The sequence below is a fragment of the Schistocerca cancellata genome, chromosome 9 (genome assembly GCF_023864275.1).
Source record: "Schistocerca cancellata isolate TAMUIC-IGC-003103 chromosome 9, iqSchCanc2.1, whole genome shotgun sequence".
Lineage (NCBI taxonomy): Eukaryota > Metazoa > Arthropoda > Insecta > Orthoptera > Acrididae > Schistocerca > Schistocerca cancellata.
In genome coordinates, this window is record NC_064634.1 from 474,861,124 (window position 1) to 474,879,857 (window position 18,734).

An 18,734-nucleotide genomic window follows, 5' to 3' on the forward strand; every position below is an offset into this window, starting at 1 on the left:
GAGAGTTTTCTAAATGTTTTGAGAGCACTGCCGATTACGTCTGTTTTCGAGCTGTTTATGAGACCGTTTGCCGTTTCAATTGAAAGCAACCCGTGCATGTTCAGATGTAATGGACGGATCTACAATGCAATTCCAATTTTGAAGACACATTCTGTTACACCAAAATTGTTCAGGACGTCTACATTATTGTCCTTGGGAAGAGTAATGAGCGAAGAGTAGCGAGGCTGTAAACGTGGAAAAATATTTCGGTCAACACATGTGTGTCAAAGGCATTTTTTCATTATCAAACTACATACAGTACGATTACGTGGCAACCTGAGTGTGAAAATCTGCGCAATTTTCTGCGTCTGTCCGTATCCTGACAGCATATACCACATTAAAACTATATCACGTCCTCAGTGCGAAAAAAATAATTAAATACCAGTAATCCTGAAAATGTGTTGTCTGCGATCTACGTTGTTGAAAGGCACGAAATAAAAGTCGTGTGACCGGGCGAGGTGGCGCAGTGGTTAGCTCACAGGACTAGCATTCGGGAGGATGACGGTTCAAACCCGCTTCCGGTCATCCTGATTTAGGTCTTGCGTCATTTCCCTAAGGGGCCGCGGGTGCGCTGGGGAGGCGGAGCGGTTTATAGCGAGAGAGGGCAATGCTTCAATATAGTAAGCAAGTTCAAGAGGATACAAAGGCTTAGTAGTCATGCAGGTACGAACATACTTGCACAAGACGGACTACCTTGAAGATCTGCATCAAACATGTTTTTGGACTATTACAGTAACGATGGAAACCAACTAGGCAGGTGTACTTTTTTAAATTGGTTTCAGTCAAAGCTCATTTCCATTTTCAAACACACACACAATGATACGAAGTGTAAATTGGTCTGACTTCGTTGCAAAATATAAAATATTACTGAACTAGATAATTAGTTTACAAAGTTTAGTCTACAAAGTAAACTGCAATGAATTTATCTTTTACAAAAACGGATGAAATGGGAGATACAATTGGCAACGAACCTATTCATGGAACTAATTGTAAGAGCTACTCTAAATTTCTTGGATGATTGTATTCAACTTATTCTGTTAGTGTATACAATGCCCTCGTCAATAAGGCAGGAACCGCAGCTCAGAGCTGGAATTAATTTTAATAAATATTTCGTTTTATTATAACAGACTTGATCTACTCTTAGTCTGCTAATAGTAAACATTTATTTTCTCGTGAGCGCAGGGTTAAGAAATTAAGGGTAGCGTGAAATCTGTTGGTCAAACCACCAATACCATGCTCCCTTGATGTTATTTTGTCTATGCTGAAGGTAAGGTACGTAACTGAAGACAGAACTCCAAGGAAATTTTACACATTGTGTCATTTTCTTATCATTCCGATCTTGTCAAGCGTGATGCCAACGGCGACGTAAACTACGAACGAGCCATCCCAAAACGAGGCCTCGCAATATGGGGCACCTGGGAAGCCGCGCGTCGACCCAGAAAGCTGTACCGGCCGTGAAGAGGGAAGCTGTAGGCGCGCCGCGGCCAGGTAAGGCCAGGACCGCAAATAACCGACGGCCACCGCCGCTCCGCCGGCCTTGCGAAAGCGCGCACGTGGGGCGCGCACGTGTCGCGCCGAGCGCGGAGCGCGCTTATGCAACTCCGGCCCCGCACCGTGCACCGGCCGCTGTGCTCGCCTTCCTGTCCGTTTGCGGCGCCCAGAAGGCAGCAGGGAGCCGCTCAATTTAGTGTCGTCCATAAACACTCCAACAGTTCCGCACCGTCGCTTAAAACAACTCTGTGGCTGACCTTTGGCGAGTTGAATCAATCACACAAGGGCCTTACCGATTGCTCCGCGCTTCTCGTTTTCCTTCAGATTAGCAAGATTACGAGGTCAGTACCCAGGCAGCAATTTTCTAAAGCAATTAGTTCGGTGCGCTTCACAAAAACTCTCGAAAAAAACCGCCTTTAAAGATTTCCGGGCGTTGTTACGTATAAAACTATAAAAACATTTCGATCTTTTCATCGAAGTTGTTTCTAGCTCAGAATGTAGCGTTCTAATCTTTGCAGTCGCAAGGCCGCCGATTCTACTCTCTCTCTCTCTAGTAGCAATTTTGTTAACATTTATTTAATCCTTTGACTACCACCGGGACAATGTGTTTCACAATAGGTTATCAATTAACCAACTGGAATTTGTTGCAAGTTAGCCGGCCGAAGTGGCCGTGTGGTTAAAGGCACTGCAGTCTGGAACCGCAAGTCCGCTACGGTCGCAGGTTCGAATACTGCCTCGGGCATGGATGTTTGTGATGTCCTTAGGTTAGTTAGGTTTAACTAGTTCTAAGTTCTAGGGGACTAATGACCTCAGCAGTTGAGTCCCATAGTGCTCAGAGCCACTTTTTTTTATTTTTTTTTTTTGCAAGTTATTGCTGTATATCAGTGTCCCACTGGTAAAGGGAAGCCTACTAATGGTTCGGACACTTCTTACAATTACAGATCACACCTGTAGACTGTGTTGTCCTCAAGCTTCATTGTTAACCCTCGTCACCGTATTGGCACATCGAATCAGTTTGCACCAGCAGACGGGCATACCAATTTCCCCAGATTGGCAAAGCGGGCTACCTTCCAGCCTTCCCGGACACATCGCGTTAACAACTTGCACCCACGAATTGACGCCACATCACAAAGGCCATATGAGTTGCAAACTTGGAGAGACGCTCTTTCTATGATGTGTGTCTGTTTTCAGTATGTCTTGTAGGTTTTGAACAGTCATCGTCTGAAACCGTAGAGGTACTTATGAATAATGCTGCATCCTGCATATACTATCCCCACTCGCCTTGGAATACGAAACGGCCGAAAATATTTTTTTCATATTATTACTCCTGTCTACGACATTAATTAAATAGCCATACACCAATATTTTTGAAATGAAATTGGCAGGCAAAGGATTAAAGTTGACATTTTCTAAAGAATTGAAATGTTAACTAACGAATATTCGATCATATTTCTTAAAATAAAAATAGCGTGTTTTTATTTTTAATTACTAATTGCATGAAAGTGCGCGTATTCAAACTGAATTAAAATTATTTAGTACAAAGATACGAAATGTCATTTTTATGTCAAAAAACTGTAAGAGTGATTTCGCTGAATGGTGACAAACTGCAGAAAACGATCACTGAGAGGATAAAGAGCAAAAGCGGTCGTGTGGCCATACGGCCGGAAATACGTACACCCACTTGAAGGCGTAGATAAAAGATCGTCGACAGTGTAGGCATCAACGACTGAAAGCGCACATGAGAACACATCGTACTGTTTTAATTCCACACACAAGAGGGCAGCGAGGTGAGCACCACTATGCAGCAGCCACATTACCCTTTGAACCACCACCAAAGGCACGTCTTAAAGCAAGGGAGTCAGGGTAACCCGTGAGGCGTCGTGGAGGGGTGGTTGACCCCACGAGACTGCGGCCAATAATCCACGCCCACATATTAAAGCTGAGCCGCTGCCGCTGGTTCGCTACTACCGAGTGGTGGGGATTCTCCTTAGGCCACAGGCGTCTGTTGTGGACATTGACCGGCCGTCGTAAAGGTAGCTTCATCCGCGAACAACATGGGACACTGACAGACATCACAGCTCCGTCGTGGCCTGCGTGACGAATCAGTGACGGAAACGTCGCCGCAGAGGTAAGTCCGTAGGTAATAAGACAGGCATCCACACATTGTAATTGTATGGATGGCGGCTCTTATCGTGAAGTGTGTTCCACACGGTCGCCTCGCTTACCCACATGCTGGTGGGCCACTGCTTGGTCCTGACGTTTAATATCCACCGTCAGGTGAATGTACGTCCCATTTCCGGATACATGTCTACAGGGTGGTCCATTCATAGTGACCGCGCCGAATACCTCACGAAATAAGCATCAAACGATAAAACTACAAAGAACGAACCTCGTCTAGCTTGAAGGGGGAAACCAGATGGCGCTATGGTTGGCCCGCTAGATGGCGCTACCATTGGTCAAACGGATATCAACTGCGTTTTTTTAAATAGGAACCTCCATTTTTTATTACATATTCGTGTAGTACGTAAGGAAATATGAATGTTTTAGTTGGACCACTTTTTTCGCTTTGTGATAGATGGCGCTATAATAGCCACAAACGTGTAAGTACGTGGTATCAAACATTCCGTCAGTGCGGACGGTATTTGCTTCGTGATACGTTACCCGTGTTAAAATGGACCGTTTACCAATTGCGGAAAAGGTCGATATCGTGTTGATGTACGGCTATTCAAAATGCTCAACGGGCGTGTGCTATGTATGCTGCTCGGTATCCTGGACGACATCATCCAAGTGTCCGGACTATTCGCAGGATAGTTACGTTATTTACGGAAACAGGAAGTGTTCAGCCTCATGTGAAACGTCAACCGCCACCTGCAACAAATGATGATGCCCAAGTTGGTGTTTTAGCTGCTGTCGCGGCTAATCCGCACATCAGTAGCAGACAAATTGTGCGAGACTCGGGAATCTCAAAAACGTCGGTGTTGAGAATGCTACATCAACGTCGATTGCACCCGTACCGTATTTCTATGCACCAGGAATTCCATGGCGACGACTCTGAACGTCGTGTACAGTTCTGCCACTGAGCACAAGAGAAATTACGGGACGATGATAGATTTTTTGCACGCGTTCTATTTAGCGACGAAGCGTCATTCACCAACAGTGGTAACGTAAACCGGCATAATATGCACTATTGGGCAACGGAAAATCCACGATGGCTGCGACAAGTGGAACATCAGCGACCCTGGCGGGTTAATGTATGGTGCGGCATTATGGGAGGAAGGATGATTGACCCCCATTTTATCGATGGCAATCTAAATGGTGCAATGTATGCTGATTTCCTACGTAATTTTATACCGAAGTTACTACTAGATGTTTCACTGCATGACAGAATGGCGATGTACTTCCAACACGATGGATGTCCGGCACATAACTCGCGTGCGGTTGAAGCGGTACTGAATAGCATATTTCATGACAGATGGATTGGCTGCAGGTGGATGGCCCGCACGTTCACCGGATCTGACGTCCCCAGATTTCTTTCTGTGGGGAAAGTTATAGGATATTTGCTATCGTGATCCACCGACAACGCCTGACAACATGCGTCAGCGCATTCTTAATGCATGTGCGAACATTACGGAAGGCGAACTACTCGCTGTTGAGAGGAACACGTATTGCCAAATGCATTGTTGACGGACATCATTTTGAGCATTTATTGCATTAATATGGTATTTACAGGTAATCACGCTGTAACAGCATGCGTTGTCAGAAATGATAAGTTCACGAAGGTACATGTATCACATGGAAACAACCGAAATAAAATGTTCAAACGTACCTACGTTCTGTATTTTAATTTAAAGAACCTTCCTGTTACCAACTGTTCGTCAAAAATTGTGAGCCATATGTTTGTGACTATTACAGCGCCATCTATCACAAAGCGAAAAAAGTGGTCCAACTAAAACATTCATATTTCTTTACGTACTACACGAATATGTAATAAAAAAGGGGGTTCCTATTTTAAAAAACGCAGTTGATATCCGTTCGACCTATGGCAGCGCCATCTAGCGGGCCAACCATAGCCCCATCTGGTTTCCTGCTTCAAGCTAGGAAAGTTTCGTTCTATGTAGTTTTTTCGTTTGATGCTTATTTCGTGAGATAGTTGGCCCGGTCACGCTCAATGGACAACCCTGTTTTGCTCCTTATCTTCTCTGCTATCATTTCTTACAGTGTGTCCCCACTTACTAAAATCACCCTGTATACGTCATCAGTACGGCTCAATCTCCAGATGTAAGAAAGTATTTTATTTCTGTTTAATATTCCCATTTTTGTACCAAATTTTGCGATAGTGCAGTGCCTGTGTTGTTAAGCAGAGCGATGTAATCCTCCTGTGGACATACATGCATTCCCAAACAACAGGCATCGCGGAGGCTACAGCCGTTATGAAACATGCGAAATGAATTCGCAGGTGCAAATACGCGCAGTCATCAGTTGCGTAAGAGAATGACGCCAATGAAAATTTTGTGCCGGATCGGGAATCGAACCCAGATTTTCCGCTTTAAGCGAGCGGTCGCTTCAACAGATTTGGCTATCCGTGCACCACTCACGGCCAGACGCAAACTTTCTTATGTCGTCGTTCCTGCGTCACAACCTGCAACCGCACACAGATCATGTAATTCCCGTACTTTGATTGAAAGTCGCTGTCCGCTTTCGGTCGATGAATACCATATTGCGTTGCCTGTGTTGTTAAGGAGATCGATCCAAAGTTCCTTCGGACATGCATATATTTCAGACAGCGTTTTTCATTTGAAATGGAAGGAATTACGTAATGTGTCTACGATTACTGGTAGTCGCGAAGGAACGATGACATGTGGAAGTGTGGACCTGGCGGTGATTCATGTAGGAATAGCCAAAGCGCTTGAGGTGACAGCGTAAAGCGGGAAATCCGAATTCGAATCCCGGTCCAGCACAAAATGATCGATGTCCTCATTTCCTTATACAGCTGATGGTTATTCGTATATTGAGAAGCCTATCACATTGCTTTCGGATAATGTAAGGGGATAATGCCACTGGACAGAGCACGGCAAAAAAATGGTTTTCTCGTTTTAAGGAGGATCGTTTTACATTAGTGACTTCCACGTTCAGGAAGATCTTCGGGGTTTGACAAAGACCGTTTAAACGTATTACTCCACAATGATCCACATCAGTGTACTCGATGATTGGCAAATGTGATGAACTGTGATGTTTTCACCGTCGTGTGACTTTTGCATCCAATGGGAAAGGTTCAAAAATCGGGTGTATGGGCACCGCATGCTCTAAGCCAAAATAACAAAAATCAGCCGGTGGTCGTATGCGAACCTCTGCTCGCTCGTTGTCAATTACCTCGTGAACAACGCCGACCATTCCTATACTGCATCGCTGCTGGTGACGGGAAATGGTGTCCTTATGCTAACATACGCAAAAGAAAGGAACGGTCGAGCCCAAACCACGAGCAACTCCCCGTACAAAGACGTGCGCGCATCCACGAAAAATAATGTTATACATCTAATACAACAACGACTGTATGGTGTACTAAGAATTGCTTCCCCAAGCGTAACCATCACTGCTGGCATTTATTGTCATCCACTGAGCCCTATTAGAGGCGCAATCCAAGAACGACGACCAGGAAGTCTGCTTGAAGTGTGCTACTCCACGATAACACCCGCCCGTATCCTGCTAGTGACAAAAACACTATACACGAGTTAGTTGGGAAGTCATTCCACTCTCACCTTAGCCACTTGATCTTGTGCCCTCGAGATTTTCACGTTTTCCGCTTTCCGTCGAAGAAACTTCAACAAAATCCGCCCCAAACCTCAGAACCAAAAGATTCCTCAAGTTGCGGAATCCGAAAGTTACCGCCAGCGTTGGCACATCGTTGTAAACAGTGAAGGAGAAGATATTACTGATGACTGATATCTGTGTTATGTGTATTTGTTGTTTGTTACACTTACGGTAAAACACCGCGAACTTATGCACCAATCCAGTAGTTGTGTACAAGGAGGTAACATTGTTTGAAACTTGTCACGAACTACGCAGGTACTCGGAGATGATCAGTGTCTCGTGCAAAACTTGGCATTTGTCCTCTACATTAATAAATGTAATGGAAGGCGCATAAACAGGAGAGAAGATCCGATATGGTTGGACTATGCGATCAGCCATCACTGTTGGAATCACGTCACAACACTTAAGCGCCTCGGATTTCTGTCCTGACTTGTTCAAAGTGAAACTACCACACAAAGTCAGTAGCTGTGGAGAGGCATAATTGGAAGCAAAGGTTAGCGTCTTACCTAACTCGATCCGGAAGTATTTATTGAAGGATGATGATGATGATGATGATTGGTTTATGGGACGCTCAACTGCGCGGTCATCAGTGCCCGTTTATTGAAAGAGCCCTAATGAAGTAATGAAGTATAATTCAGGAACTAAACATCTCGCTTACTAGATTCTCGTTCGATCAACTCTCGAGTATTGTTCGTCAGTGCGAGACCTTTATCAAGTAAGATTCAAGGAAAAATCTACATAGCAAAGAAGAGTTCGACAACTCTTCACGGAGAAATTATTGCAGAAATCTTGTTGATAAGGACTTCACAACTTTACTTCTGTCAGCACCTCTTGCATTTTCGAACAATTGTGGCCCGCTGACAATTCCATCGAAGTCTGGGAACATGAAGTCTCTGAACCGAACATTACCACTTCCAGTCAATGATCGGTTCAGTTGGGCTCTGTCCTCTGGTCCATTGCACGTCAATACAACCCACACCATTTATGGATCCACGACGAGATTGCACAGTGCCTCTTTGAACACTTGTGTCCATGGTTTTGTGGGGTCTGCGCCACACTCGAACCTTACCATCAGCTCTAACCAACGGAAATGAGGACTCATCTGACCAGGCCGCGGTTTTTCAATAGTCGAGGATGCAAACAGTTTGGTCACGAGCCCAGGAGAGGCGCTGCAGGCGATGCTGTACTGTTAGCAAAGACACTCGCATCGGTCGCCTGTTCCCATAGCCCAATAACGACAAATTTCGCAGCACTGTCCTAACGGATACGTTCGTCGCACGTTCGACATTGATTTCTGCCGTTCTTTCACGCAGTGTTGCTTGAGCATTAGCGATGAAAACTCTACGCAAACGCTGCTGCTCTCGGTCGTTAAGTGAAGGCCGTCTGCCATTGCGTGATCTGTACTGAGAGGCAGTGCCTGAAATTTGGTATTCGCGGCAATCTCCTGGCACTGCGGATCTCGTAATATTGAATTCCCGATCGATTTCCGAAATGGAATGTTCTGTACGTCTAGGTTGAACAACCATTCCGCGTTCAACGTCATAATCACATCAGAAACCTTTTCACAGGAATCACCTGAGTACAAATGACAGCTCCGGCAGTGCACTAACCTTTTAGTACGTTGCGTACACGATACTACTACCCTGCATATGTGCATATCGCCATCGCATGACTTTTGTCACTGCAGAATACAAAACAGGAGCCGGCGGGCCTCGGGCAGGCGCGCGCGGCTGGGTCGAGTCGGGGAGGCCGCGACGCGACGCGACACCAGCGCAGCTCGGCTCCCATTTCGCTTTCGCAGTCACGGGTCCTTCACCCCGCGGTGGGCAGAGGCGGGCCTGCTCCCGACTAATAACGTGCCACGCGTGTCGCACAAAAGCGCCGCAGTCAGCACCGCAGCGCGCTCGCTGAACGCACACCACACCGTCTCCCGTCCTCTACGAGTACAGTCTCCTTCGCTTCATTGCGACCACTGCTTAACATCTCGCGCATTACAGTTAGGCACCACAAGGGCAGTTAACCTAGTTTTGAACGAAACAGCACCAAAACATTTAATATTCATTTTCTCACAACCTTTCTTACAAGGGAACCTCCCCATCGCACCCCCCTCAGACTTGAACCAAGGAACTCTCGTTCCGAAGCTGCTCACGCTAACTACCGGACCACGGCGCCCTTGAGCTTCCATTATCCTTAACGTTGTTCATCTTACACATGGACTACTCAGTTTGTATTTTTAGCTTATTTTTTCATAGTTCCACACAACTTCTTCCTGTTTTCTCGATTGATCTGTGTTCAGTTTTTCAAGACCTATCCACTGTCCCAACTTATAACTAAATCTGAGGGGGGTGCGATGGGGAGGTTCCCTTGTTAGCAAAATATTGTACTGTTATGAACTTACAACGTCACTGGTACAATTGAACCTCTGTATACACTTTTTATGAAGGAAAAAAAAGTATTGTCGAGAGAAGGATGAACTCAAGATTTAACCAGGACAATAACTAGGACACAATCTATTTAAATGAAATTGTTTGATTTCAAGCTTTTATCAATTTTATGGCTTTAGAAACATTTTCTAAAAATTTATACACCGATGGAAAAAATTGCAACACCAAGAAGGAACTGTGCGACATAAACAAAAGTTGGTAGGAGTGTTTCTGCATCTGAAAGATGATGTCTATTCAAATTACGCGCCAGTCGCGTAAGAGTTGCGTTAGTACTGTAACTATGAGGATGCAAATCAGGTTCGCTCTACTGGTCGTGAACGTTAGTTACCTTCGAGATTGCACGTGCTAAGTTGTTGGTAATCAAGAATACCTTTAAGCCGACAAAGACGCCATTATCTACACCTCCTTGACTGTGAACGTGTCGTGTAACACCGCTTCAAGTAGCTCGATGTTCCTTCTGCGATATTGCAGCAAGACTTGGCAGGAATGTAGACACTGTACATGACTGCTGCCAGCGGTGGCCACGGGAATGTACGGTCGCAAGAGACCAGGCTCAGGACAGCATCGTGGCACTGCCGAGGTGTTCGGCGTATGGCTCTGGCGCATCGTACTAGCAGTTGGCACCACAGGACGAAACGAACTGTTACAAATATACTTTAAGGACGGCTCCGGGCCGGATGCCCTATAGCATACATTCCACCGACCTCAAACCACGCCATTTGTGACTTAAGTGATGTCAAGTGAGAGTTCACTGGAAGACAGGGTGGAGGTGTGTTCTGTATTCTGATGGAAGTTGGTTATGCCTCGGTGCCAGTCATGGCCGTGTGCTGGTTAGACGGACGCCAGTTAAGGGACTGCAACTAACCCGTCTGCGTGTTATACACACTGGACCTACACCTGGATTTATGATCTGAGATGCGATTCTGTACAACAGCAGGAGCACTCTCGTGGTTATTCCACGCATCATGACTGCAAATTTGTTAGTCAATCTAGTGATTCGACCTGTTGTGCTGCTATTCATGAACAGCATTCCAGGGGATGTTCTCTATAGTGTCAACATGCTGCCTTGGCTTACTTGATCAGATCCGTCTCCAATCGGGCACATACGGGACATCATCGGACGACAACTCTAGCGTCATCCACAACCAGCATTAACCGTCCCTGTATTGACTGACCAAGTACAACAGGCATGAAACTCCACCCTACGCAACATCCGGCACCTGCATACCACAAACTGACATACAGCACCTGCCCAACACAAATGTATGCACATTTGCATGCTTGCGGTCAACGTTCTGGCGGTTACAATGATTATTAATGTACCACCATTTCACGTTTGCAATGGCGCTTACATTAACCTGTGATCTTGCAATGTTAATCAATCAAAAATTTATTTCCTGAATTTCATTACTCTACATTAATTACTTTTTGATATTGTGATTTTTCTTTACGTCACTGTATTTTTCAATTTTAATTTCTTTTCTCTTTATTGCTGTAAAATATTACGAAAAACGAGTTCCCTGGATGATAGCCGAGAGTAACAAGACGCTAATTTCAAAAAATTTTTCACTTCTAATGAGTAGTTTTTGAGCAATGCACCTTACAGAAATGGAAGTTGTGAAAAAACGCACATAAAAACAAATATACAAAACTCCCATTATATTTAAACATCCACTCTAAAACATGTAATATCAATAGTACAGCACATTGTTTTTCTTGTACCTCCTGCTACTTTTTCTGCTCGCTCTGCCTTCTTTTCTTTTTGCTTAACATTAGCAATTCGCTTTCCTATTAGTACGACATGAAAGGGAAGCAGTGGTTGGGAAGGGAGTAAGACAGGGTTGTAGCCTCTCCCCGATGTTATTCAATCTGTATATTGAGCAAGCAGTAAAGGAAACAAAAGAAAAATTTGGAGTAGGTATTAAAATCCATGGAGAAGAAATAAAAACTTTGAGGTTCGCCGATGACGTTGTAATTCTGTCAGAGACAGCAAAGGACTTGGAAGAGCAGTTGAACGGAATGGATGGTGTCTTGAATGGAGGATATAAGATGAACATCAACAAAAGCAAAACGAGGATAATGGAATGTAGTCGAATTAAGTCAGGTGATGCTGAGGGAATTAGATTAGAAAATGAGACACTTAAAGTAGTAAAGGAGTTTTGCTATTTGGGGAGCAAAATAAATGATGATGGTCGAAGTAGAGAGGATATAAAATGTAGACTGGCAATGACAAGGAAAGCGTTTCTGAAGAAGAGAAATTTGTTAACATCGAGTATAGATTTAAGTGTCAGGAAGTCATTTCTGAAAGTATTTGTATGGAGTGTAGCCATGTATGGAAGTGAAACATGGACGGTAAATAGTTTGGACAAGAAGAGAATAGAAGCTTTCGAAATGTGGTGCTACAGAAGAATGCTGAAGATTAGATGGGTAGATCACGTAACTAATGAGGAAGTATTGAATAGGATTGGGGAGAAGAGAAGTTTGTGGCACAACTTGATCAGAAGAAGGGATCGTTTGGTAGGACATGTTCTGAGGCATCAAGGGATCACCAATTTAGTATTGGAGGGCAGCGTGGAGGGTAAAAATCGTAGGGGGAGACCAAGAGATGAATACACTAAGCAGATTCAGAAAGATGTAGGTTGCAGTAGGTACTGGGAGATGAAGAAGCTTGCACAGGATAGAGTAGCATGGAGAGCTGCATCAAACCAGTCTCAGGACTGAAGACCACAACAACAACAACATTAGTACGATGCGACATGTGTGAATGGAAAGCACTAAAATAATGAATGAGGGCGCAGTGAACTGTTCTTCCCTTCAAACATTAATTCATCTGTCTGGGCACACGGGGAACTATAAGCGATGAAAGCTGATCAGGCCAGTATTGCTCAACGAAAACTGACAAGGTAAGCCACGCGTACGCCAAGCCTTATCGCGGAACAGCATGTCAGGTAGCACTGATCACACTGATCAACTCATCACAGATACTAGCGCTTACATACCACTGTTTTCCACACGTGATGGTACCAGTACAAAAGTAATGACTAATTTTTGTTGAATCCTCCCAGTCCCATTTAATCATCTCTTACGTCTATGTAGTTTACTGTGTTTTCCTTTAAAAGCAGAGTCAAAGTTCCTGTTTGAGCCACAGAATGGTTTCTTTCAGTGCAAATGGCCTTCGAAGAAATGTTTGTGTCCAGTTATGCTATTCCTGGCCGGCCGCGGTGGTCTAGCGGTTCTGGCGCTGCAGTACGGAACCGCGGGACTGCTACGGTCGCAGGTTCGAATCCTGCTTCGGGCATGGGTGTGTGTGATGTCCTTAGGTTAGTTAGGTTTAAGTAGTTCTAAGTTCTAGGGGACTTATGACCTAAGATGTTGAGTCCCATAGTGCTCAGAGCCATTTGAACCATTTTTTTGCTATTCCTGTGCCTTCGATGAATTCCGCGATTTCGATCAGCTGAGATTTGTGGGTGTCCTACTTTTTACCAGTCGCATCTTAGGTATAATAACGACAATTCCTATCGCAGTAAACCAAATACTGAATGGGGGGGGGGGGGGGCTCCATATGGTTCCCAAGTTGTGCAGCGACCGTAGACCATAAAATTACCAAATACTCTTCCACCACACAGTAATTAACGACGCAACCGGCGATTATACAGGACGAGCAGTAGGGTTGCTAGACTAAATTGACAAATTTACAGAAAACTGTCTGGTGAAAAGATTTGCTGAAGTGAGAGTGAACACAATAAAATGCTTAGAAACCATTAAAAAAATTGTATTTATTATTGCTAGTTACAGCTTTCAACTCATTTCTGTTACCTTTGATTTTTTGGTAAAAATCGTTGCGCCCGCATCTCGTGGTCGTGCGGTAGCGTTCTCGCTTCCCACGCCCGGGTTCCCGGGTTCGATTCCCGGCGGGGTCAGGGATTTTCTCTGCCTCGTGATGGCTGGGTGTTTTGTGATGTCCTTAGGTTAGTTAAGTTTAAGTAGTTCTAGGGGACTGATGACCTAAGATGTTAAGTCCCATAGTGCTCAGAGCCATTTTTTTGAAAAAATCGTTGCATGTTGCAAACTTCAAATTGCGACGAATGCATAACTCTGCTTTTACCTTATCCACTTCAGTTTGTTTCTATCGTCAGCCCATAAATGATTCGTGTGGCTGAAGACACTTTCACCGCACGCATTGCCGCATAGAACAACCATTATCCTTGTGATAATATGTTTTGTTAGGCGTTGCTTCTCCGTTTAAAAAAGTTTCCCACGAAAACGAGTTTGTGGACGTAGAAGCTTGACTTGTAATTGTTCTTAAGTTTTATTTAATATATGGATCTCTTCGCATTAACTATAAAAATTAGTGATACCAATGCAATTCTAAAAATACCGAAGAACTCATACTTTGGTGAACGCAATTCTAATATACGTTTGTGACTCAAACTGCAACGATCACTATCTTCCAATCGGACGTTTTGTAGCTTAAAGTACACACTGCTTCTGTCTTCAAGCGAGAGAACCTAGGTTCTGTGGACGAAAGCAACGTGTCAGATAGGTAAAAAAGGTAACAGGAATTTGTGACGGTAATGAGGACAGAAACATTTTTGACTGTTACTGGTCTTTTCTTCAGAACTCTTCCTAGTTCAAAAATGATTCAAATGGCTCTGAGCACTATGGGACTTAACATCTGAGCCGGCCGCGGTGGCCGAGCGGTTCTAGGCGCTTCAGTCCGGAACCGCGCGACTGCTACGGTCGCAGGTTCGAATCCTGCCTTGGGCATGGATGTGTGTGATGTCCTTACGTTAGTTAGGTTTAAGTAGTTCTAAGTTCTAGGGGACTGTTGACCTCCGCTTTTAAGTACCATAGTACTCAGAGCCATTTGAACCATTTCTGAACTTAACGTCTGAGGTCATCAATCCCCTAGAACTTAGAACTACTTAAACCTAACTAACCTAAGGACATCACACACATCCATGCCCGAGGCAGGATTCGAACCTGCGACCGTAGCAGTCGCGCGGTTCCGGACTGACGCGCCTAGAACCGCTCGGCCACCTCTTCCTAGTGAAACAATGCCTTTGAAAGGCACAAACTGTTCATGACATAAATTTTCAATAAAGCGATTCACTGTTCTGTTGTGTGCTAATATGTTAGGCAAGTCTGACAAGCCTTTATTTATTGGTAAGGCTGCGAAGCAAATGTGTTTCAGGGGTATTGACTCGCGTAAGATGAACGTGGAGTGGTATGCTACTAAACGATCGTGGGTGACGACTTTAATGCCCGAAAGAGTGTTGACATTTGATAGAAGAATGGAAAGGCAAAGGATGGAAGTGATTTTGTTAGTAAATAATGGCAATTCCCACTGTGATGCTGCGCTAAAAAATGTGAAAATAATCTTTTTGCCGACAAACTGAACATCACGTTGCCAACTACTAGATCAGGGGGATTATTCAAAATTTCAAAGTGTTTTACAGGAAAAAAGTGTTGAGACATATTTTGTCTTGAATCACAATGTTAAATCTGAAAGTGAACTCGGAAAATTATCAACGCATTGATTCAATTCTGTGGAATCTTCAGTCTTAAAACAAGTAACATCTACTACAGTCAGCAAATGTTTCAAGAAGGCAGGGTTCATTTTTAACGACCGTGCTTCGTCGATTGACGACAGTGTCGTAAGAAAACAGCTTCAAGGAACATGACCATAAACTTCAGACATTAGTAAAAGCACGTGGTGGATCTGAGGAATCTGCCAATATCGATGATGAACTGTTCACACAAAGTACGTCAACTGGTGTATGTGGATCACACAAGAGCTTCAACGAGAAGGGCACGATGCCAATGTGGAGAATGAACAACGGGATGAAGATGACGTAACTGAACCAAACTTTACTGCACCTCTAAGTAAGCAGGCAGTTGAAGAGATAAGAAAATTGAAACACTACTTTTTATGAAAGTGAAGAAGTATGAGTCAGTTTAACGTTAGCAGCTGAAACACATATTGAGGAAACAATAATGAATGCCGCTCTGGTTCAGAATAAAATACATGATTATTTCAAACAAACCTTACAGAGCGCATAAGAGAAATTTTAATACGTACTGTATTATACTAGTGTATGGGGATATGTTAATGTGGTACGACACTTAAGTATAGCTGTAATATGTACTTACACCGTCTACTATAGTACAGTATTTCTCAACCTACAATACATTGTATGTACTGTACAGTACACATTTTTATTTTCCTCATAGGCGACCGTTCTGTACTTTGGATACGCCAGAAGATGGCATACATGAAAGTATGAACTCTCTCATTCACCTCCTACTTCGGGTGTTAGCGATACACACACAGAAATAGAGAGAGAGAGAGAGAGAGAGAGAGAGAGAGAATGGCGTCAAAGAGGAAGGACGATTGCGAAGACAAGTTAAAGATTTTGACCTAGACCTTTGACGCGCCTTTAGCAGACGACGTGGAAAGAATGTGTTCCGTCAGTGAACTTGAACGTCGGATGCCAACACCGCGTATCATCTATTTGTGTTGGCTAGAGCCTGACGCTGTGACGAGTGACAGGGTAGAAAGCGTTCGGTCCATTAGCAGCTGGCAGCAGTGGTTCCGAAACTGTTTACACGAGTCTTAACAACCGCTTACATTGTCCAACATACCGGACGTCACGTTAGTATTTACAACGTAAACATTATTTCTGGTAAACAATGTGTTACGGAATCATACTTGGAATAAATAAAACCATCACTTCGGCGACTTGCGTGTCCGTAAAAGCCAACGGCACCCGGGCCCAACGTTGCTTAACTTCGGTGATCGGGCGGGAACCGGCGTTACCAACCTGGCAAGGCAGTTGGGCTTTAAACCATAAAGATCTTTGATGTTACCACTTGTAAAATAAATGAGATACATCGGAACTTACAATTACATTGACATTAATGACAGACGATCCTTCTATGCTATCTGTGGATTGATGTCTCGGGGGCCGACAAAAATAAATAGAAACTTATGTGTAGAGTAATGGCTGCTCATTATGAAACTGCTTTCAAGAGATACGTCTTTCCTTAAGTAAATGATTGTTCTACCATGTAGTACACATTATACTTTAGTCTAGAAAAATTGTCTTATTTTCTAAAAACTCCATGTTTACTTTGAATTTTTGTGTGTTTTCAACTGAAAGTTCCCGCCAGTAATGGAAACAAAGATAGCATAAACTTAAGAGATAAGCGATAATTTTAAAATACATGACGTTCCCTAATATTTCTGCCTCCTTTCAGTACCGATTAATTGTATGTATACTGTGCACTAACACAACACCCTGGTAAAAAAAGAACAAAACTATATGCAAATAAATAAAGACTAAGTGCGATAAGAAAGAAAAAACTGTTTAAGTTTACGTTATCTGTCAGCGTCAATTTCCCTTTCTTCGACCGACCGACTTTATCAAAGACTAGCACTGTACTGGATGGGAAATTTTCAATAACAAAATTATGAAGAGCAAATCTTCCGACAATGCCGGCCACTCGCGGGGAAAAAAAAGAAAAACATCGTAAAGCCCGAGAATTTCAAACGGACTACATACCTAAGAAAATGTGTGCCTAGAAATACGTCAAAAGCTTTATTACCGACATATAAGCACAATTCTCTCACCTTTTTCACACTGTTCACCATGTTTCTCCTTCTTTTCTGTGTTGTACTAGCAACACTCCTCTCATTTGATATAGAAAGCATGTATTCTAACATACTCGTACCATTACCAAAAACAATAGAAATAATAGATGAGAAGAACAGATTTAAAAAATACGCATATTAATAAAGTTCATAACACAGCAAAATTACTTCCAATTTAGTAATGAATTTTATTTACAAGAAGATGGATTACTAATGGGATCCCCAGCTTCAGGAGCCTTAGCAAATATTTTTGTAAACCACATGGAACAGATCATTTTCACAAAATTAGTAGCAAAGGAATATAGCATATTATATTGGTTCAGGTATATGGATGACATACTGACATCAACAACATGCATAAAAATATAAAATTCACAACCGAAAGAGAACAGAACAACCAAATTAACTTTCTGGATATAAAAATAAAAAAACAAAAACAAAACAATAAGCAAATGTTTGAAATTTACCATAAATCCACAGCAACGGACATTATCATTCCACAATCCCAGAACCACCCACACTCACAAACGCAAGCAACACTTCAGCACGTGCTCCATAGACTCAACACAATGCCACTCCCCAAGGAAAACTACCAAAAAGAACTGGACATAATAATGCAGATAGCATAAAACAATGGTTACAATAGTAACATAATTACAAAGCTAAACAAGAAAACTAAAAGTAAAATAAAAGCAGAAAACACCAAACCACAGACAACAACACAACAGAACCAAACACAAACACGCAGTCCCATAACAACTTCACAGGATAATGAGAAAAAGATGAAAGAAAACAGAAGATGATACACAATGACATACAAACACAAACTCACCCATAAAATCATCAACATTTTCAAAAGACAGGGAATAAACATAGCATACACAACCGACAATTATATACAAAAATACACCCCAAAACTGACAAAAGACAGAGAGATATACCAGAAAGCAGGTGTATATCAACTACAGTGTAACACTTGTAAACGCAGATACATAGGGCAAACAGAACATTTGATGTCAGATACAAAGAACACACGAGAGCCTGGAAATATGGGACAAACCACTCCACATTTGCAGAACACCTAAGAGAACACGACCACAAACCAACCACTAGAGAAGAAGACATGAAAATAATTAGAATCAACAATAAAAACATCTCCTAACGCTGAAAGAAAATTACTACATACAGAAAACCAAAGCAGAAAGGAAAATCCAGTTGAATGACCAAGTACACATGCCAAGCAATTCCTTGATTACACTAATAGATAAAATAATAGAATAACGCTTCCAAAGAGGATA